The 22,559-nt window shown below is 44.4% G+C and overlaps 1 pseudogene; it reads left to right on the top strand.

Annotated features, from left to right (window-relative positions):
• Positions 1-22,559, top strand: part of LOC133361109 (NACHT, LRR and PYD domains-containing protein 3-like) — a 90,504-nt pseudogene that overhangs the window by 20,160 nt on the left and 47,785 nt on the right.

Below are 22,559 nucleotides of genomic sequence, written 5' to 3'. Positions count from 1 at the left end.
GAGTGCACGGGCAGCACACCCGGGCGTCACCGAGCGTCGTGCCGACTCGTCATCCAGCTGCGGAGGAACGGTGCTATCCGACGGCGAAGTCATCGCGCGCCACGACGGTGAGCGTCGTACCGACGCCGCTCAATCTAGCAGTGAAGAGAGAAAGCAGGACGGGCTCGCTGCGGCCACGCCCAAGCGAGAAGTAACCTCTGAAGAGCGGGTTGTATCCCCTCCCCCACCCCACAAGCTCTGACACAGCACCCTGCCTCTGCTTAAAATATTAATTTTACAAGGGGACAACGCACACACAACACGCACACGAATAAGACTTTCAAAAAGTTATCTTTGTGTTTCAAAAATGGTTGCCATTTCAAGGTGATGCGTTCAATATCAACTGATCGTGCAAAGCAGTTGCTGCCGTCGAGTTACATGAATAGGAAATGTTTGAGTAATTTATTTTCGTTATTTGCATAATCTTGCCGATGAATCTATTGACGTATACTTTTGCCTTTGCATACTAGAGTGTCATATGTTTGTTTAGAATTAAAATTGCTTAACACCAAGTGTTCGAGTGCTTATTTCCCAGTCCATGCAAAACTGTCTTATTCATAAGAACTGTAACCTGCGATGAGATATGAATTTGGAGACCTAACATAACATAAACACACTAAGATAATCAATAAATGTTTAATCAAAGATAATCGGTTATCCTGATTGATACAACTCTGGATAACGAAGATACGCCTAATTATCATAACTGCATACATTAACATAATCGCAAGCTTTTGCATACATTAATACGATTATATCAGTAATTGTCATAATGTATGCATATAATTACATACATTAACATAATTTATGCGAATTACGCATTTTTAAAAAAATTCATAATCCGGCATATACAACATAATGGGTGGCTCGCCGGGATCTCTCGCAGACAGTGTTTTGCATGTGTAATGCGGGCGTAAACGACCTCCCGGAGGTGACGTCATGAGGGGAGGAGTTAAGTCACGTGGGGGAGAAGGGTCAGGTCTATAGGGAGAGAAACCGGAAGAGGAGGGGGAGTGACGGGAGACTAGGAACGAGTGAGGCCACGTAGGGCGAGAGCGGGAGAGTGGCGAGATCGCCACGTACACGGGGAACGAGGTTCGGCACCGTAGGCCAACGGTGACCGACCCGGAGCAGCGAGGAGGCTGCAGGTGGCAGCGGGGGTCTGCATACGGAGTTGGCAGCGGGGGTCTGCATACGGAGTTGGCAGCGGGGGTCTGCACACGGAGTTGGCAGCGGGGGACTGCACACGGAGTTAGCAGCGAGTCTGCAAGGAGAGGAAGGAGGCTACAATAGTGATAGCAGCCTGGGGCTGCAAGCAGAGTGTCTCTAAGAGAGTGCCGTGAGGGAAAAGACAAGAACCCAAATAAAGGACACGGAGTCAGAGAGAAGCGTCCGAGTCTTTTATTACACATGGATAAAGAAACGAATCACTACGTGTTAACCAGAGTATTGTGATCCCACATTGCCGGCCATGGCCTCCACAACGTCGGAGGCCATGGCCGGCCAATAAAAATCCACTCCGAGGTACAACAGCTATCTATGCACAGCCCACACAACCCCGCCCCGCATGGCGGTAGGGACAACAATAGCGTAACGGCGCAATCCTCTGTCCCTATACATGAGCAATCCTCCCCACAGCATAAACGAATTAACATCCCGTGGAGCCATACCATCTGCGCAACTTAGGGAGGGACGCGTCCTCTGCCTGCCGGCGTCCCCGTACAACTTTGGGTCCAGACCCAAAGATGCATTTTTAGTAAATCTAAATTTGATATCGGTCGGACATCTCTGTTGAGCCACCTTTCGGCAAAATCCTTAACCCCTGAGTCCGGCCAAAAAGGATCACCAGCCCACAGGGGATTATTGTGTCTGTCCGTCCGTCCGTCGTGCATCCAAAAAGGGGAGGGGTGGGACTGGGTGGAGAAGGGAGGGTGGGGAGGGGCTGGGTGGGGAGGGGCTGGTCATAACCTACTCACGCCGGCTCACAGTTGGCCATATTTGCGGAATACACCACGCTGCCATTGACCCTGGCCATTGACCGAGCAACCCAACGTTCCTACCAGCTCCCTCCGCAGGAATGTGTTGAGGTTCTGCAGCTGCATTAATGGTGACACCTGGAGTGAGTGATCTCATGCATACACGTGGTATAATCAAGTCTACATGCCGGCTGCTGAGTGCGAGTGGGTTCATGTATTTCTGTAGTATCAGTCGAATGCTTTGGTGGGTGGTAGTTTAACTACATTGGTTAAAATATGAAAGTGCTTGCTAACCATTAAGATACGAAGCAGGGCAATATACACACTGTTGTTATTGTTGTTGTGCGCAGACAAGTATCATGCACATAAATCAAGTTATAATGCCATGCCAGTGCTTAAATAATACACAAAGGGGAAATTGAAAAGAACCTGTGGTTTGTTTAACAAGTAGGATTTGTATTCCTCTTTAGATGACTTCGGAGCATTGGTGGTGATGGAAGCAAACGGTCCTGCATATCAGATAATTAAATCCAACAAAGTGAAACTACAAACATACCTCCAAGCGAAGAACTCAGACGCACTTGACCATTCGCTTCAAGCAGATATAGTGGATGATCAAGAATACAGGTCCCTTAAAAGTGAGACTAACCCTGTTGAAAGAACACGGGGCCTGTTTGACCTGGTGCTCGGCAAGGGAAACGGAGTCTGCATGAAGTTTTTGCAGGCTGTGCTGGTGGTGATGAGAATCGTGATACCTCTTTTGGATCAGTGGATATCAGAGAATGAACAGCACATAAAGGAGATTGGCATCGACCTGAACAGGGGCGGGGACACAGCCATCCCTGGAGCAGCATCATCCCCACTCCACACATTTCTGGAGCAGATTTCCGTGAGTGATGCCTCTTTTCAGCCCAACTGTTTCCATGTCTTACGTGTCTTTCGGTAATGAACTGAGATTCATTGAGATGTGATATTTGCAAACTGCACCACTACCACACGTGAGTATCGACATCATTAAGTCGATATTAACATGCTACCAGGACACGTACATGGGCTCAGCAATTTGGACAAAAAGTCTGGTGGGTCGTGTAGATTTGCGAAATTACCAGAAATCCACTCTTCCCCAGATATTTTGCTGTCGAATTCCTGCCTATGATAGAGTCCAGGCTGAAGAAATTTATTACTTTGTCTATGACGGACTGCTTCTTTATATGAATTAAGATGCAGTTGCACATATTCACCATATAAACCGATATTGTATTGCATTGTAAGATGAGAGGCTTGCAAGAGATGGTAGTCTAAACCACACGACACATCTGGCCGGTTACTTGTTATTCTGTCATATGTGTGGCATTTCACAGAGCATTTGCATTTCCTTCCACTTGCAAATCTTATTTTCATGAAAGAACTGGTAAAAATTCCAGTCCAGGACCCTCATAAAAATAAATGTTTACTCAATTAAATGTCGCTAAAAATATGTCAATTATCTTGACAGTGTTGTGTAGTTGTATATGTGCATCTGTAACTAAATTACTGCAAACTATTGCACCTTTATTCACAAATGCCATATTTTCAGTAAGTGCCCTTTCGCACAACAGACTGATTGACTCATAGTTGGACATCAAAATTTACAATACGGGGCTTTGGAAAATCACCACATAATGTTTTCGGTTTTGAATTGACATTTGTGTAGCTTACTTCTGCTAGAGCCTGATGTCAAACAACGTCTTCAAAAATCAAAGTAAATGTACACTAATTAAAGTTAAAACTTAAATGGTCAAATTCCCCTGTGTCAAAGTGCAGTGGATATTGTTATTGTGAAATGTATGTGCACATGATGAAGCCTTATCTCAGTAGAGATCACTGCCATTATTAGTATTAAGTTCAAAAACACCAGTTTGGGAAGTTCGTAAAGGTTAAAATGTAAAAATAAATGCTTTCACAATGTCATCCAAGCTGGTCCTAGCAGTGTCCCCATGCCACGTGATGAAGGCTGGAGGAGAGGCTCCCGCACCCCTGCATCTGTGGAAACCCGAACAGAGCTCTTACAGCGCTGTGGTGCAACTCAAGCCATCCCTGAGGGAAGAAAGGGGGGAAATGCTGCAGAATAGCAGGGGTCAGGAGGTGTACAGGGAAAAACAGCCCCAACGCAAGTGAAAGATAACCAAGAAACAACATTCCGCAACATGCTAACCAACAAACAAAAATACATTGTAGGAGTAGTCGGCAGTACATTTTATGCGCACATGATGCCATGATAAATGATGACGGGCAAGCAGAAGAGGAGCATAGAGCAAGCGTATCCACAGGGTGGCTCGGACAGTCAACTCTGAAGGGTAAAAGTCAAGATGATCATGGGACTATTCCCACTCAGGGAATACGGAATACGTTTGTATAATGCATCGTAATGCTGCACGTGTTGACACTCTTTTTACAGGTACAACAAAGAATCCAAGTACTTGGAAGAAATTTGTCAAAAGAAAAAAAAAATCCGAAGGTACAGTGATTGTTACATTTGCATATACAGCAATCCCTCGCGGACTCGCCTACTGCGGATTCATGTATACACGGTTCACTATTTTTATACCAATGTAACAACCGTGGTCTGAAAATTTGAGTCTCCACGGGTAAGCACGGGTCCACAACACGCACTTACAAATTTGGTAGGGCAGCGATTCTCCTCTGTGCCCATTCCGATGATGTGTACACTTGCTCATTCATATGTCATTGGTGTCCCAGAAGACGAGGGGGGGGGCATGATCTTTTTAACCACCCATTCCCCCATCATCTCATTGTCATCATCATCGTTCATATTAAAGGTATGTAAAGTTAATGTAATGTTTATTTGTATTATGTTGTGTAATATACTACATTTTATTTGGTGTTTAGTTAATAGGCAACTTGGCTATGACGAGTCTGACCATGGCCGTGGTTCCCCGACCCCCTATTTCCCATTAACCCTGTACGTTACCAACCATGGATTTGCCTACTGCGGCCTTTTCCAGGTTTTCCAGGAACCTAACCTCTCTAGTTGGTGAGGGATTGCCGTACATATATATGTAGAAAACGACGGACACACTTCCTCACACAATAATCAGTGATGTACGTGGTCAACAAACTCAATGTGCTTATCATTTGTTTTTAGTTTAAACATAGTCTTCTGCTATAGGTATGTTTAATATTGTTACATGTGTTTTATTTCGATTAACCAGGTGATAACTACACAGAATCGTTATTGAAGCTGACGTCATTAACACGAGATTACAACGCACGACCTGGAGAAGCTGCAGTGTTTTTGCTGGAGAGGTTGGTGAAGCCGATTCTGGTTCTTTACTACCACGATTTAATGGCGAAAGGCAAAAGGCACGAGGAGATGATGGAGAGAGCTGAGAGAGAAGGGATGACTTACAAGAAGCTATTTGATCTCATTGGCCCAATGGGGAAGAAAACACACCCCCGATTGGTTGTTGTAGTTGGGACTCCAGGCAGCGGTAAAACCATGTTGAGCAAATTCATTGTGCACAGCCTGCTGTTAGGTCGGAGGGTGTTTGCATGACGATTCAAGCACATTGTCCTCATAGCATTCAGGCAGGTAAATAATCTTGGAGAGACATCACTTGCAGAGATGTTTTCTCTTCTGCACTCGTGCTTGGGAGAGAGGGCTGATGAGGTATTCGCAAACCAAGAGAGAGCCCTCTTCGTGATGGATGGGTTGGATGAGTTTGGAAAGCGCCTTGACTATGCCACGGCATGCACTGATCCACATGAGACCACAACCGTAGAAGCCATCATCGCTAGTCTAGTGAATGGAAACCTCTTGCCTAAAGCGTCTGTCTTGATGACGACCAGACCCATTACAATGGAGCAGCTGAGTGAAGCGAATGTTGATCGAGCTGTTGAAATCACCGGGTTTTCCCAAGAAGATAAAATAGAATTCTTCAACAAATTTTACAAAGACAAGAGTCTCACAGAAAGAGCACTCAAGCTATTGCAGCAAAGTGAAACGGTGAATATATTGTGCCATAACCCCTCATTCTGTCAGATAACAGCCATTACACTGATGGAACATTTACAAAAGCATCCAAACTCTGACATTAGTCTAAAATCAACGACTGATCTTTTCACACAGTACCTGTGTGGGCTCATAGAACACCATGGACGTAGCAGGAGTGACGCCAAGGAAGTCGTATCGGCTCTTGCTAACATGGCTTTGAAGGGGGTTCAACAAAACGTCCAGATGTTCAGCGAAAGAGATCTAGAAGAGTTTGGTGTTAGTTCTTCTGAACTAGGCAGTACATTCCTCAACAAAGTGTTCACATGTGAGGGAATTAGAAAAGGGAGTTGTTATTCGTTTTCACACTTGACAATACAGGAATTCTTCGCAGCCATAGCTATGCATCTGTCACATCCTACACGGTCAGTGAGTGACATCATAAAGGCGATTGAAGACAGCAAAGATGGGAGGTTTGATGTGTTTCAGAGGTTTCTTTGTGGGCTGGCATCAAATGCTCCCTGGAAGATCTTTGAGGGTATCCTGGATCCTCCATCTGGGAATTCTCCAAAAGAGATCGTTGAGTGGCTCAAGCACAGAGTGGATGCTCAGAATACAAACAAAGACAGGCTCATTAGTCTCCTGCACTCCCTGCACGAGCTGCAGGATCACAAGGCCGTGAGTGATATTACTCGACCCATGACCGAGATAGACCTGTCATACACAAAGCTGTCCCTGCAAGACTGCGCTGTCCTCTCCTGGATCCTGCAGCATCGAGAGGAACCTATTGAGAAACTCAACCTGCAGAGCTGCGGCATTGGCACTGAGGAAATGAAGAGACTCCAGCCTGCACTGCAGAAATGTAAAGAGCTATGGTAAGAGTCGCATACCTAAAGTTCACTACTTCACAATTGGTGCATGTGTAAGTGAGAGAGAGAAAACTGTATATAGCATAAGCTCTCTTATCTGGCACTTAACCATCTGTAATGCTCTATTAACCAGCATCTGTCATAGACAGCAATACAAATCTTCCTTCACATATCTGGAAAAATTCCAACAGCCATCAGGCATCTTGCCGTGTGCTTATCATATACTAGCAGAAGTACCCGGCGTTGCCCGGGTGAAAAATATATTTCATAATAACCTTACATATATACACAGATGGGCTGCTACCCCTGCCCCCCCCCCCCCCCCCAGCCACGATCTCCTCGGCCGCTGTGCAGTAATATGTACGGCCTATAGTGTGGTGGGGTGTCGAGGCCTAGTACCGTGCAGAGCCTCCGGCCTCGCCTACATTGCCCACCCGGCTGAGGCTGGGTACTGGGGCCGTTAACCCCCCCCCCCCCCCCCCCGCGCTACAATAATACTGTCTAATCGCTATAATTTTATTATCTACCGACCCTATAATAGTAATTGCACACATTGGGGTGGGGGGGGGGGGGAGTGAAGAGGACGTGAAACTTTGATGAATTTACCTCAGAGTCGCGTGTTAATGCGTGCGCATATTTTTTACGGGAATTAAAAATGGCGTCCACCCCGCAGCGAATGCGTCGCTACCCGTTGCCATGGGCAACCGCCGTGGAAAACCAAACGGACCAATCGCGTCTCGCAAATCCCTCACATTTCGTCCAATGAAACTGCATATGGTCCGGCGACACACAGACAAGCAGACACACACACAGACAGACAGACAGACAAACAGACAGACAGATTTGCGATTTTATATATATAGATGTTGTTTACCGAAGATTCAGGGCACTACCGATTGGTGGCGCTAGCCAGAGTCTGTACATACAGTACTGTATACTGTATTCTAAACGGATACACTACTCTACAATCAACTTAGAGTGCTCTACAATTGAGTAGTGAATACCTCTGTACAAGAGTTTATTATTTCTTATACCATAGTTAAAATGTAGGCTTAGTTTTTTCTTAGAAAGTTTATGTGCTTGGAAAATGTGTTGAACCATAAGTATGACTCTCAGGTAACCGCCGCGGTGGCAAAATGTCATCTCCCTCGCCTGGTATGTGGGAGGTCGTGGGTTTGATCCTGACCCTGATGCCTGTATATTTGGTGTGTGCATCTTCTGCCTGTGGCCCATTCCCCAACCTCTTCATCTTTCCCATTGGTTCCCATTTATCTATTATGTTACCCTCAGGTGCTCCATGCTATATGTCTCGAAATCCCGTTCTTTTCCCTTAAACTTATAACGAAGGTGCTCCATCGCAGCCACAGTAGATAATGATATACAGTGAGGGAAAAAAGTATTTGATCCCCTGCTGATTGTGTACGTTTGCCCACTGACAAAGAAATGATCAGTCTATAATTTTAATGGTAGGTTTATTTGAACAGTGAGAGACAGAATAATAACAAAAAAATCCAGAAAAACGAATGTCAAAAATGTAAAAAATTTATTGGCATTTTAATGAGGGAAATAAGTATTTGACCCCCCTGCATAACATGACTTAGTACTTGGTGGCAAAAACCTTTTTGGCAATCACAGAGGTCAGATGTTTCTTGTAGTTGGCCACCAGGTTTGCACACATCTCAGGAGGGATTTTGTCCCACTCCTCTTTGCAGATCTTCTCCAAGTCATTAAGGTTTCGAGGCTGACGTTTGGCAACTCGAAGCTTCAGCTCCCTCCACAGATTTTCTATGGGATTAAGGTCTGGAGACTGGCAAGGCCAATCCAGCACCTTAATGTGCTTCTTCTTGAGCCACTCTTTTGTTGCCTTGGCCGTGTGTTTTGGGTCATGCTGGAATACCCTTCCACAACCCATTTTCAATGCCCTGGCTGAGGGAAGGAGGTTCTCACCCAATATTGACGGTACATGGCCCCGTCCATCGTCCCTTTGATGCAGTGAAGTTGTCCTGTCCCCTTAGCAGAAAAACACCCCCAAAGCATAATGTTTCCACCTCCATGTTTGACGCTGGGGATGGTGTTCTTGGCGTCATAGGCGGCATTCCTCCTCCTCCAAACACGGCGAGTTGAGTTGATGCCAAAGAGCTCCATTTTGGTCTCATCTGACCACAACACTTTCACCCAGTTGTCCTCTGAATCATTCAGATGTTCATTGGCAAACTTCAGACGGGCATGTATATGTGCTTTCTTGAGCAGGGGGACCTTGCGGGCTCTGCAGGATTTCAGTCCGTCACGGCGTAGTGTGTTACCAACTGTTTTCTTTGTGACTATGGTCCCAGCTGCCTTGAGATCATTGAGAAGATCCTTCCGTGTAGTTTTGGGCTGATTCCTCACCGTTTTCATGATCATTGCAACTCCACGAGGTGAGATCTTGCATGGAGCCCCAGGCCGAGGGAGATTGACAGTTCTTTTGTGTTTCTTCCATTTGCGAATAATCGCACCAACTGTTGTCACCTTCTCACCAAGCTGCTTGGCGATGGTCTTGTAGCCCATTCCAGCCTTGTGCAGGTCTACAATCTTGTCCCTGACATCCTTGGAAAGCTCTTTGGTCTTGGCCATGGTGGAGAGTTTGGAATCTGATTGATTGATTTCTTCTATGAGCAGGTGTCTTTAATACAGGTAACAAGCTGAGATTAGGAGCACTACCTTTAAGAGTGTGCTCCTAATCTAAGCTCGTTACCGGTAAGAAAGACACCTGGGAGCCAGAAATATTTCTGATTGAGAGGACGTCAAATACTTATTTCCCTTATTAAATTGTAAATCAATTAATAACATTTTAACATGCGTTTTTCTGGATTTTGTTGTTGTTATTCTGTCTCTCACTGTTCAAATAAACCTACCATTAAAATTATAGACTGATCATTTCTTTGTCAGTGGGCAAACGCACAAAATCAGCAGGGGATCAAATTTTTTTCCCTCACTGTATTGCAGGGTCTCCCAGAAGGGGGTTCGTGGTCCTTTCAATTGCCTAAGATACTTTTCCTCACCATGATGTTGAAGGCTTGGAGTAACGTGTTCTGGTGCTTGGATACCCCTGTGGGTTTCAAGCCCCATAGGGATGAATCTACTGAGAGCCTAACATGTGTGTCATATATAGAATTAAAGTACTTGGCAATGTCCTCCTAGAATTCGGTGATATCTGGGCACAGCCAGAAGGCATGTGCAGTGGTCCCCCGTGGGCACCTCAGGCTATCTGGGGTAGAATAAGAAAATGTTGCCTTCTCGTTATTCAGGTAAGTTCCATGCATACGAGTAATCTGAGGCCAGCTACCGGGGCTCAGCTGGGTCATGACATGCGATGGGATGTCATGACCCATCAGCGTTTCCCAAAAATGTTTAAATTTTTATATGAATCGTTACTCGCAAGATTTGAGATGATATGCCTCTGCTCGTTTATACGTCTCCTTTCCTCCCAATAATGAGTCTATTATGGGGCCTGTCTTGGGGTGAAGCAGAGAAAGCTGCTAAAGACCGTCCAGCATGGTGTGGGCTTGTTGCGGCCTTATGCCCCATAGGGAGCGAAGGGGAGTAAGTATGGAGTGGGTATTGATAGCAACGTATTTCTTTTTGGTATTGGCATCCCTGAATGAGTAAATTGTCTCATCTTAAATCAGTAAGTCCCCTTTCTTGTCAATGATAGCCAATATCTATGTCGGCCTTTTACTACCTTTGCTCTCTATTTTAAGGAATGGATATCGCCATATAGAGGATTGTGGAAAAAGGGGGAATCGGGATCTGCCTGTCTCTGTAAATTCCCAGAGTGTAAGAGACCGTCCATAGTGGTTTAAGACCCCATGGTCTATCTTTAGTAGGGGCTAAAGTAATCCCTGCGAGAGTCCAGTGACTGACGGAACTTTTTTTTACCATTTCTTCCATTACCCCCTAATTTCTGAGTTCATCTGGTGTTTAATATTGAGGAGGGCAACTGATCAGTGATATTTAAGGAAATCGGGGAGGGCCAAGCCCCCCTCCTTCTTGGTGAGTGAAAGTGAGTGAAAGTCAATTCTCGCTATCTTGTGGTTCCATATGAATGAAGCAAAACGTGAATGGAGAAAAAAAACGTTAGGAATGTGGGTATAGAGCAGTCGTAGGTGGTATAGGAGGAAGGATAACAATTTTCATCAAACTGTTAGGTTTTTTCGGTAAAGTCACGTAGGTAAAACATTAAAATTAATAAAAGTAAAATAAAATAAAAATCACGACGTTTCGGAGGCAACACAAGCTTCCGTCTTCAGGTGGAACAGTCACAGCCACGACAGCTGTATCAAGTAAATGAGAGATTGCAGGAGCTACCATTCCGTTTATATAATGGTTGGAGAGGGGGGGGACTGGGCAAGTACAGCACACTTTTAATTCATATGGTAAGGTGAGGCTTAAGAGGGTGAGCCTTTGTTATGGAGAGGTACGGTTTGTGACTCAACCTGTGAAAACAACTGAACATGGTAAACTTGTAATAGTTGTCTGTCAAATAATATTGGCCAAATAAGTGTAGTTAAATCTTTTTTCAAGTTCAAGTTCAAGTTCATTTATTAGGTATAGCCCTGTGAGCCATTCAGCTCTTGAATCGGGTGCAACCGCAACAAACAAAAAACAAAAACATGAACAAAAAAACATCTTAAAGTGAATATGTGACTAAGTGCAAACAGAAAATCCAAGAAAAGACAGCAAAAAATATTGCAGAAAAAACACCGTACACCAACGCTGTGTGCAAAAATCCCAGTGGGATGCAAGTCAAACAACAACAACAGCCACAAGACAACTTAGATTAAGGCCATCAGTCTAACTCTGTACTACAACAACACAAACATGGCTAAACCAATACACTTTTCGAAATCACCAAAATAAAGCCATGAAGGCAATAAAAAAGCAATCATAGGAACTGACGGAATTTTCACAATAAATGGCATAAACAACATGTACTACCAAAACCCTGCAGCCATAGCTGGCTGCATGAGTCACTCCACAACAGCAGGAGCATCAATCCGAGTATTGTAATTTTTCAATGCACCTTTAAGATCAGCACACTAAATCAAAACACAGGTCATACTTTGTAGCGATCATCCGGAGCGAAACATTTTATTTTAGGTCACTGAATAGCACTGGCAGCTAGGGGTGTACAACTCCTCTAAAGCAGTTTTGAGCGAAGATCTCATAGGTAGTGACTCAAGTTTCAATTTATTTGCAACAGCATTCCAGACCCTGGGGGCATCAATAGCAAAGGCCCTTCCTCCAGTATATGTACGGCAATAGGGAATATTAAGCTGGTAAATGAGTGTAGACCTTAGGTCAAATTTGTTCTTTGAAACAGAGACGAGATCCAGCAGGTAATCTGCAAATTTTTTTGCAAGTACATCATGAATAAATAAGATCTGGTGCACAAGCCGTCGAACATTCAGAGATGTTAAGTTTGACCCAATGTAGAGATCACAGTGGTGAGTCCTATATGGGCAGTTCAATGCAAATCTTAAGGCCGAGTGATACATTGAGTCAAGCTTCTTCAGTACAGTACTTGGGGCTGATTTATACACAATGTCACAGTAATCAAGTAGAGGCAGTACGGTAGCTTTAATCAATTCCAAACGGAACATAGGAGGGAAGCAGTGCTTGTGTCGATATAGAAAACCAATTTTAATTTTTGTCTTTTTCCCAATATAATCAATGTGATCTTCAAAATTCAGTTTTGAATCCAGGATGACCCCAAGATACTTATAGATCTTGACTTGCTCTATTTGATCATTATTTAAGGTATGTAATTGGGGAAAAATAACTTCCCGCTTTAGTCCTGGTGAGAAGCATAGCACCTTGGTTTTGGCAGGATTTAGGACTAGTTTAAGAGCAACTAGCTGATGTTGTAGTTTGTTGAAATCACTCTGGAGCTTAGCAATCACGTCATCCGGAGAGCGGCCAGCAGTAATTAGTACCGTGTCATCTGCATGGTTGCATGGTTAATCACATCTTTCCAATGATTACTCAGTTTGTAACCATCATCACGGTTGAAATTATGTCCGTGTTTGTATATTTGTATGGCTTCGTGTACAAACCTTTGATGGTAGCCAGGAGGTTTGCAGAGAACCTTGGTCTCGGAAAAGACAATTTCATGAGAGCCCACCGAGTTGTAGCAATGATCGGCAACGGCTGAAGAATCAGTTCTGCCGTGTTTTAGATCTGACTTGTGCTCGCGGACACAATCAGAAACATGACGTTTCGTTTCTCCAATGTAGCAATCAGCACAAATTTTCATCAAGTGGGCTCGATTAGAAAGGGAGAGAGGTATGTCTTCCAGACCTCAGGTGATGTCACTGTCTCTTGAAGCAGGGTTGGGGCATTTCTATGGAAGAGATATGCGAGTGAAGAAGCTATTGTAACCCATACTCTTTGGTTCTTTCGGTAAAGTCACGTAGGTAGAAAAATAAAAAATAAATCACGACGTTTCGATCGCAACACAAGCAATTGTCATCAGGTGGAAAGATACAGCAGTAGAACTGCTGAACAGGAAAGGCTGCTGCAACAAGAGGTTATATATATAGGTTTGAGGTGGGTGTCACCCAAGGGTAAGTAGACGGGGTCAGAGATGGAAAGGAGTCCTGTCGCCATACGCACACACAACAGCTGCGTTAAAGGGAGAGATTGGCACGTTAATGTAAACGAGTGTAATGGGAAATGAGCCCCGTCGTTGCACACGAGCAACGTCGCTGCACGCACAGCAGCAGCTGCGTTAAAGTGAGAGATTGGTATGTTAACGTAAACGAGTTTAATGGGAATATATTGTAACCCCTGAGGTATTTAATTTTTTCGGGCACCATCTGAGTGGTGAAAGTCCTTCTGGGGGTTTAAATAAGACAGGGGAGAGGGACATTAGCTCAAATCTTGTTGAATTTAACTCATAGCCTGAGGCTTATCCGTATTCTGTGATCAGAGATAAGACAGTACGGATATAGGTCATTTGCTCTATTAATGTAACTAAGATGTCATCAGCATATAGATTAATTTTTTTCTTGCTTGCCCCCTTGCATACTCCCTTCACATTCTCGTTGCTTCTAATACTTTATGCAAGTTATTTTATTGCCAATTTAAAGAGAGATGAGAGGGGGACATCCTTGCTTGGTGCCTCTGACTAGAGGAAAGCCTGGAGATAGTAGTCCGTTGGTTATTACTGTAGCAGATGGGTTGGCGTAATGGAACTTGCATTTGTTCGTCAAGTGTTAAAGGGTATGCAATGAATTTATCTCTGGTAGCGATATTTATCATAATTACCCAGGTCCTGATATTATCTGCCAAGTAAATTTTAACAAAGCCTTGTTGTATATGTAGTGACTGTGATTGTCACTGTGTGGTGCCGGGCTTACGAAGCCACGGCGGATAATGTGTTGGCAGTATGTGTAGCCCGCTTACTGGGCATAGACCCAGCCCTGGCGGGGCTTGGGTGAGCGCTGGTCAGTGCGGAGGCACCACGTACAGTGTGCGGTGCGGGCTCCCGGTGAGGGAGCGAGAGGGAGTGTCAGCCAGCCAGGGTTATGTTGGGGCATGATACGCTGGTTGACCTGCCGACACGTGACCAGATGAGATTGGAGGGGGCCACCAGTGGACGGGGGCCGGTGGGCGGTCACGTGGTATAAAAGAGCTCTCGGCGAGCCTTCGGGAAAGAGCTCGAGAGATGTAGAAGGTGGGCGGGGCGAGGGGTGGAACCAGCCCCAGCCCAGGCCGATATAATGGGAGCTCCGTGAGGGGCTCGGGGGTTCTTCGTGTTGCTGGTGATGAAGATCCACGTTGGATAAAAGAAGCCTATAGCCACGTGGTCCGGGACCCAGCTTGTGGTCTGGGCCGGGATAGGGAACCGTGTCTAATTCTGCCGTAGCGTGGCTAGATGAGCATTCAACACCCAAGTGTAGGTTGTATTATGTTATGTTGATTTATTGAATAAATAGTGTTGCTCCCAAGACAACGTCTGCGACTCACTACATATATATTAGGTCTTGAAAATTAATAGAAATGTAATTTTACTGAATTATGCAAACACATTTAAGTATGCTAATTATGCATTTATGCTAATTAGGTTCTTCCTAATGTCTAGGGGTATTATCAATCGTGATCATAAAATGAAGGTGTAAATGTATGACGTTATGCAAGTGCAGTAATTATGCTAATTAGGTGCGGCTTCATTGTCTAGGGTTGTATTCTCAATTGTATTATAATAATACAATGATTCTCGATTTAACTTTTACTGATTATGTGTTAGTGTTTTATGTCAGGTCTCAGAATTCAGATCTCACCGCAGGATACAGTTCTTATAATTAATATTATTACGCATGAACTTAGGAAGGGACACTCAGACTCTTCTGTGTTAAGAAACTTTAATATTGAAAAACAAAACACTCTAATATGCTAACACTTATGTATATGTGGACAGAGGTTCTCTGCAAGCCATCTGGCTACCATGAGAGATTCGTTTATGAGGCGATCCACATATACAAACACAGAGACAATTTCAACCGAGAAGATGGATTCTGGCTTAGCAATCATTGGAAGGGCGTAATAAACCATTTCGGATCTTAACTGATTGTGTTCACGTTTACGGTGACTTTCAGACCGCGTTCCACTCACTGGCATTGTATTCTCCGCAGGGAAAGGATTTTTTGCTCCGCTGCAAGTTTCCTTCCATTACTCTCCCATTGACATTTCGTTGCTTCCTCTTAGTATCTTTCACACGACGGTCAATGGTACAGTGTATAATAACAAATAGTATAACATTTATATGCTTAATACAATGTACAAAGAAATATATAGTATCTTAATTGTATAGTGAATATACAGCAGTGTGATATACATTAGGGTGGGTAGAATAATACATAGTGTAATATTACAATGTATAAGGTGGTTTATAGCAATACAGTATATAATTTAATGTTGGGTTTGTCTATGGAAGTATATAGTACGGTGTAGACTCGTGTGATGTAAGAGAATAAAATTTAGATGGAAGCATATTATATATTTTTTTACGACGTAGAATTGTAATGTATTACTTACTGTTAGTAACTCAGCTTATTGTAGAGTATATTTAGTATACTGATGATACTATGTAGTTTATACTTTAGTTGTTTACGTGGTGGTTTTAGTTAATGCTAATCCTGCATAATGCACGGGCATAAGTAGTACTAATCACATACCTGCATTTCCCATATCCCATCTCTTTGATGCTGCTTTCCTGCATAGTGCACGGGCATAAGTAGTACTAATCACATACCTGCATTTTCCATAAATATGCTAAATTCCTCTTGATATGCAAATTATTTTGTCAAGGCGCCCTTTCCCCCCTTCCAACCCAGGCATAAGTAGTACTAATCACATACCTGCATTTCCCATAAATATGCTAAATTTCTCTAGATATGCAAATTCGTTTGTCAAGGCGCCCTTTCCCCCCCTTCCAACCAAGCTTGTATATATGCTCCAAGCACGTGTGCTGTTTCATTCAGACGCTGTCGCCTCGACAGACCTGGTTTTCACCTGAGGACGGCTGCTTGCGTTGTGGCCGAAACGTCGTGAGAATTATTTTATTATGTTTTATTTTTATTATTTTATTACTTCCCTTCTACGTAACTTTACCGAAAGAACCAAGAAGATGAATCCCTGCAGTCACGAAAGCTTTAAATCGAAATTTAACTGCTAGGTGATTGTTGAGTCGGCGCAATGCTCGCCTTCAGTGGTGCCCGATAGCGCTTGCAGCTCGTCCGCTGGTCGCTAGCGCCGACACTCTTTCTCGGTTGCGTCGGTCACGCCCTCTCCCTTGCACCAGGCACGGTTGATCCTCGTAGACTCGACCTTTGCAGGAGTGTGCTCGGCTTCTGAGTCCGGATGCTCGTGGTTAGTCGTTAGCCGCTACTGCTGCTGGTCCTGTGCGATGCTCGCTTGGTCGATGTTTGGCGCATTCCGCCCTTTCTCCAGGTTGATTGCTTGTCGTTGCTTGTCACTCTTTCTCTCTTGCTGTAGCTGCTGGTGGAAGCTGGCACTCAATGTAGAATAAAACTGTTAGCGATACTTCGTCTGTCAGCACCGAACTCACACTCGGCGACACGTCGCTCCTCTGCAAGCCTTGTCCTCCATAGTAGATTGCGGGGCCCACCCCTGGTGCTCGCCGCAGCAAGACTGAAGTGCGTGGTTTCTGCTCGTCATTATATTCTAAAATCTCCCACCTCGGCTCGCCTCCTCACAAAGGGCAGCTGTTTGTCCGGGTGTGTGTGTGTCTGTTCTAATTTATTGAAGTAATCTGTTAAGTCACATCAAGGCCTGGTTCCTGTCCCCTTCCTCCAGCCATCTCGCCATCTGTGGAAACAGATTCTTTTAATTGCCCCTAAGTGTGTTTTACTAGTTTTTCAACTTTCTGAAGTTTTGACTCTGCAAGTGGCTCAAGGTATGTATTGAGCGATGTTTACAGCCCTTCCGTTGTGGTTTGGAATTTCTTCATGGTGTTTGCTATCTCAAGGGGAGGCGCCCTCCCTTCATACGTGTTTACTGTTCGTCGCCCAGCTTGACGAACTGTGATCGACCATGTAGGTTTCCACCCCAGTGCTGTACCTGATACACCGAACCTTGACCTTTGCTGCCCAATGAGTATATCATAGTCAATAATGTCAAAGGCAGATCAGAGATCGAGGCCAACTAATGTTGTGGTGCACCAGTCATCCATGATCTTATAGAGGTCATCAGTGATCTTTTGTAGAGCTGTCTAAGTGTTGTGGAACTTCCAGTACGCCAACTGCAATGGGTTGAATCTTCCCATTGAAGCGACGTTGGGAAATAATTGCTTCAGAAAAAGGTGCTCTATGACCTTTGAAATAGCACTCAGGTTTGAGATTGGGCAATAGTTTGCAGGGTTACTGGCTCAAGCGAACTTTTTTAGGAGCGGTGTTACCTGCGCCATTTTTAGCTGGTCTGGAAAACAGCCTTCGTTGAATGAAAGATTTGCCAGGTGGACAATCGACAGCACAAGCGCTATTTGAGCATGATCTGAGAATCGCCGTGTGGATGGAGTCGAACGGCGATGTCTTATTTGTGTGGCCATGCTTTGACCATCAACACCTCTGCCACTGATGCTGGTACCAGGATCTCGAGTTTTAAAGTGGTTCCCAGTTGATCAACTCAGATGGCAGACCGAGAGAATGCGTTGCCTTCAATTTATACATTTCCAACAATGAGTCGGTTAGCAGATCTGCAGGCTGCTCTGTAAGCAAGTCGGACAGTCTCGAAACCAGTTTTGTTCCAAAGACATTCCAGCCTCCTCTGCTTCTGCTTTGCAGTAATTGCATCCGGTGACAGCAAGTTATCGCGCGCTTTTCCTGCTCTTTTTGTGCTTTTTAAGTGGCGACGATTTCATCAAAGAAAAGCAGTGACGTCATTTTATAATGGAGCTGCAAATAAATAGACCGTTGATGCAGGATTGATGATCAGGTCATCTGATGGAAAGCATCATGGTCCAGTTGTTTTCAGTCTCTGTATGGTATTGTGATGGGTGAGCAAATACTTAATTCTAGATTTGAAGCTTTCGTGACTGCAAGGATTCATACTCTTAGGTATTTTCGGTAAAGTCACGTAGGTAAAAATATTTACATTAATAAAAGTAAAATAAAACAAATTAAAAAAAATCACCGTCACAGCCAGGAGCTGTCGTGGCTGTGACGGTTCCACCTGAAGACGGAAGCTTGTGTTGCTTCCGAAGCGTCGTGAATTTTTTAATTTGTTTTATTTTACTTTTATTAATTTAAAATTTTTACCTACGTGACTTTACCGAAAAAACCTAAGAGTATAAATACTTAATTGTTCATGCCACTTTGCATGTCACAAGACTGTGATCTTAAATACTCATGTCTTTGATAACAACGTTGTTTATAGTTATGGTGTCGGCGGATGTGAAAATGTAATCCAGCACATTTCCCGAATGACATGATGCACCGCTGATGTGCGTGGTTAAACTGTGACTGTCGATTATCTCGGCGAGATCACTATTGATTTTACTACAAGAACCAGTCAATCTGGAACAGTTTAGGTCACCACAGATGACATAGCGAGAGCCAAGTGACCGACAGTCCAGCAGACCGGAAAACTCAAGAAATTATTCTGACAGCGGGTGAAGACAGCAGTTGATAGATGACAGCGATTGTAAACTCCCGCATGATATTAGATCTGACGTTTGTGTGATGATAAGCTGATGGTCAACTATACGGTGTCAGCAAATGTTAGTTTAACACGTAGGCAGATATTATTTATTTGACCCAGCATGCATCCATAATGTCATGTGGATGTGCCAGTGTTGGAACATGGGCTGCACAGAAGTCGTGATATTCAGTGTCTCAGGATTTTTCACGTAGATGTCTCCACGGTATATCAGTGTGATCCCACCACCATGTGGGCTGTCAGTGCCAGGCTTCCTGCGACGTTGCTGATGTACAATAGTGTATCCCTTAGGGTGCAGTCTCATGCTAACTGACATCCGGTGAGTAATCATATACCCAGGTTTTGGGAACAACCAATATCTCGAGTCCCCAATTGTTGATCAGATCCTTTATCAGTGCTGTCTTCTTGACTATGGAGAGTGCATTGATTAATCCGAAGTTGAGGAGCCCTGCTCCAGGGTTTGGGTCAATACCCGACATCAGCAGAAAAATGGCGATGAAGGCACTCTTCTGTGATCGTGTGGTTATAGGGAGGAATGAATAACTGACCAGATCTGCAGCACAACCATTTGGGAGGCATTGCAGCAAGTGACATGCATGGTCGGGTCAGGGTCAGCATTTCCACAGCAGATTGTAGCACAGTGTTGTGCAGAACTCGTAGGATGAACCGCTGGATGCTGCGCCTAGTTTACTGGTGAGTCCCACAGCTGCATTGATGACGTTTGTGTGATGATAAGCTGATGGTCAACTCTACGGTGTCAGCAAATGTTAGTTCAACACGTAGGCAGATATTATTTATTTGACCTAGCATGCATCCATAATGTCATGTGGATGTGCCAGTGTTGGAACATGGGCTGCACAGAAGTCTCTCCTGGCTTCACCAAATGGGGTTTGGTCCCTGCACAAGCTTAGTATCGTGTTACAACATGGTTATGGATACATTTGATGAAGATGTAGGGGTTACCAGCCTCTCACATGTCCTGGTAAAAGTGTTGAGCTGGCGACGACTCATTCGGAGACGGAGGTGAGGTTAAGAGCTTCCGCCGTTTATTAAAGGGCTACACAACACACGGGAGGGGTGAACCACTTCCCAGGGGTTAGGGGTCCCGGGCTAGGTCCCACTGGGTCCCAACACAGTCGGCTGCCCTGTGCTGTCTTCGCTGCGCTGGCCGTGGGATCATCCAACACGGCCGACTGAGGAGCACAGCCACGTCCAGCCCTGGAGCTGTGCTATCTCCACTGTCCCTACCCTCTTGACCCTGGCTCCCCATTTCACACTCTCTCGACCCGTGACTCCAGCTACGACCCCGCTTACGTCACGGGGTCCCCCTTTTAACATCGAGGAGCTGTGTCGTCATGTGCACTGTCCAGCGCGCGTGACCCCACGTCCCGTGACGTCATCGCACCGGACAGCGCACACGACGCCACTACTCTCCTCTACTCCTCTACAAAAGCATGCACAGCATACGAGAAGAAGAAAAAACGACTCAAAGTACACACATAAATGCATAAAATAAACTGCCATACACAGCCTTACATATAGTTACATAAACTAAAACACTTCCACGCACATAAGGGCTGTCATCTGCAAAAAGGTTAATGTCACAGTGCAGATTGGAGATGTCTAGGTAGTTAGGAAATATAGGGTCCATAGATAATGGGCCCCATATTGTGATAGTTGGGACCCTAGATATGGTTATCCAGAGAAAGACTTTGCAGCAGTGAGCATTGGTGTATAGTTGTGCTGATGAGTCCTACTAAGGATGAAACTTGCACACAATGGTCTATCAACAGCATTACTCCTGCTGCTCTCAGTCACATTCACTCAAATTGTTTTTAATGGTGATGTTACTACTTCATAATTTTTTTCTCGACCACAGGTGTGACCTGTTCTGTCTGACTGCAACATGGCACAGGCAGGATTACTTTTACCTGCTGAACCAATTAGCCAGCTCTGATTATTATTAAAGGCTCATTCTTCTGGTCAAGGTGGCAGCCTCACTGTCATCTATTGTCCTGATTTAAATTTGACCCCTGACATACTCCGGTTTCTAATTCCTTTGAGTGCTTGGCCCTGAAGGTAACGTGCACAGTGCCTTTCAGCTTTATTTTAACTTTATTGCCCAACAAAGTCTAAAGCCATATTTTTTATAGAGTTTTTCAACTTATTGTAATTTTTATATCCTACTTACAATCGGATATTACTTTTAGGTCATTTTAATTTTTACGTCAATTCTCCGAACTATTCCTCTGCATGGATCAAATGTTTTGCCCTTCTGAATTGTGTTCATATCTCCCAGCATGTAAATTTTCCCACTCACAATCTTCGTTCTACGCTTGATCTAGTTATTACGTCTGGCTTGGCCATATCACATTTAATTTTGTGCAATGTTGCTGTATTTGAATACTTTGCATTATTTTTTACTTGATTTGCCACTTTTCTTTATTGAAATCAAACGTACCATCAAGTATGGAACTTTTTAATTTTTAAATACAACTAAGTTTGCTTAGTCAAACTTTCAGTTTATTTCTTTGGAGGATAAGGTTCTTTCTTGATTTGAAGCTTTCGTGACTGCAGGAATCCATACTCTTTGTTTTTTTCGGTAAAGTCACGTAGGTAGAAAAAATAATAAATCACGACGTTTCGATCGCCACACAAGCAATCGTCTTCAGGTGAAGACGTCGTGATCTATATTTTATTGTACTTACATGACTTTACCGAAAGAACCATAAGGTTCTTCTTTATAATTCAACATTTTCCAATACTCTTGACTTTTTGGTGCCAATTAAATCACATCTTGTTTCCTACAATCGGAAATCTCCTTTGTATACTGATCGTCTGCGCTCCTTAAAAATATCTGGGAGAGAGCTTGAGCATAGATGGAAGGATACAGATCTGGAGATTCATTTTCAGATCTGGAAGCAACATCAGTGTATATGTCGTGACTAACTCGGAGGCAGTAAGACTTGGAGCCACTTCTTTTATTTAACGAGCACCATCGGGATAATACACACCCTACGTGGGTACACACTATTATTGTTGCTAGCCTATACACAACACTAACCGTCTAACACTGACGGCGCTGAATGGAGACAGCCAATAACTATCTAGCAGCGCAATATTTAGCGAAGATGGCAGCGACGATGGTGACGAGACGAGAGCAACGATGGCGACGACGAGATGGTAACGATGATCTTGAACAGCACGACGGGGAGCCTACTTCCAGTAACAGCCACGAGGTTCCTCACAGGGGCCTTTCTTATACTCTCAGCGTGGCCTCGCTCCGCCCTGGCCACGCCCCCTCTCTGGAACTAGCGGGTTCCCAAGGCTTCCCGGTGGGCCCCCCTCTGTGACCTTTCCCTTACATGTCCCCCTCTCGTGTCTATCGTGGCCTGCTGACGTGGGTACTGCCATACACTGCAGTTACCCTTTTCGCCAGCAGCAAGCGCTATGCCACTGCATATA

The sequence above is a fragment of the Lethenteron reissneri genome, chromosome 71 (genome assembly GCF_015708825.2).
Source record: "Lethenteron reissneri isolate LAM-NWPU_2019-01 chromosome 71, ASM1570882v1, whole genome shotgun sequence".
Taxonomy (NCBI): domain Eukaryota; kingdom Metazoa; phylum Chordata; class Hyperoartia; order Petromyzontiformes; family Petromyzontidae; genus Lethenteron; species Lethenteron reissneri.
This window is presented reverse-complemented; position numbering and strand designations above follow the sequence as displayed.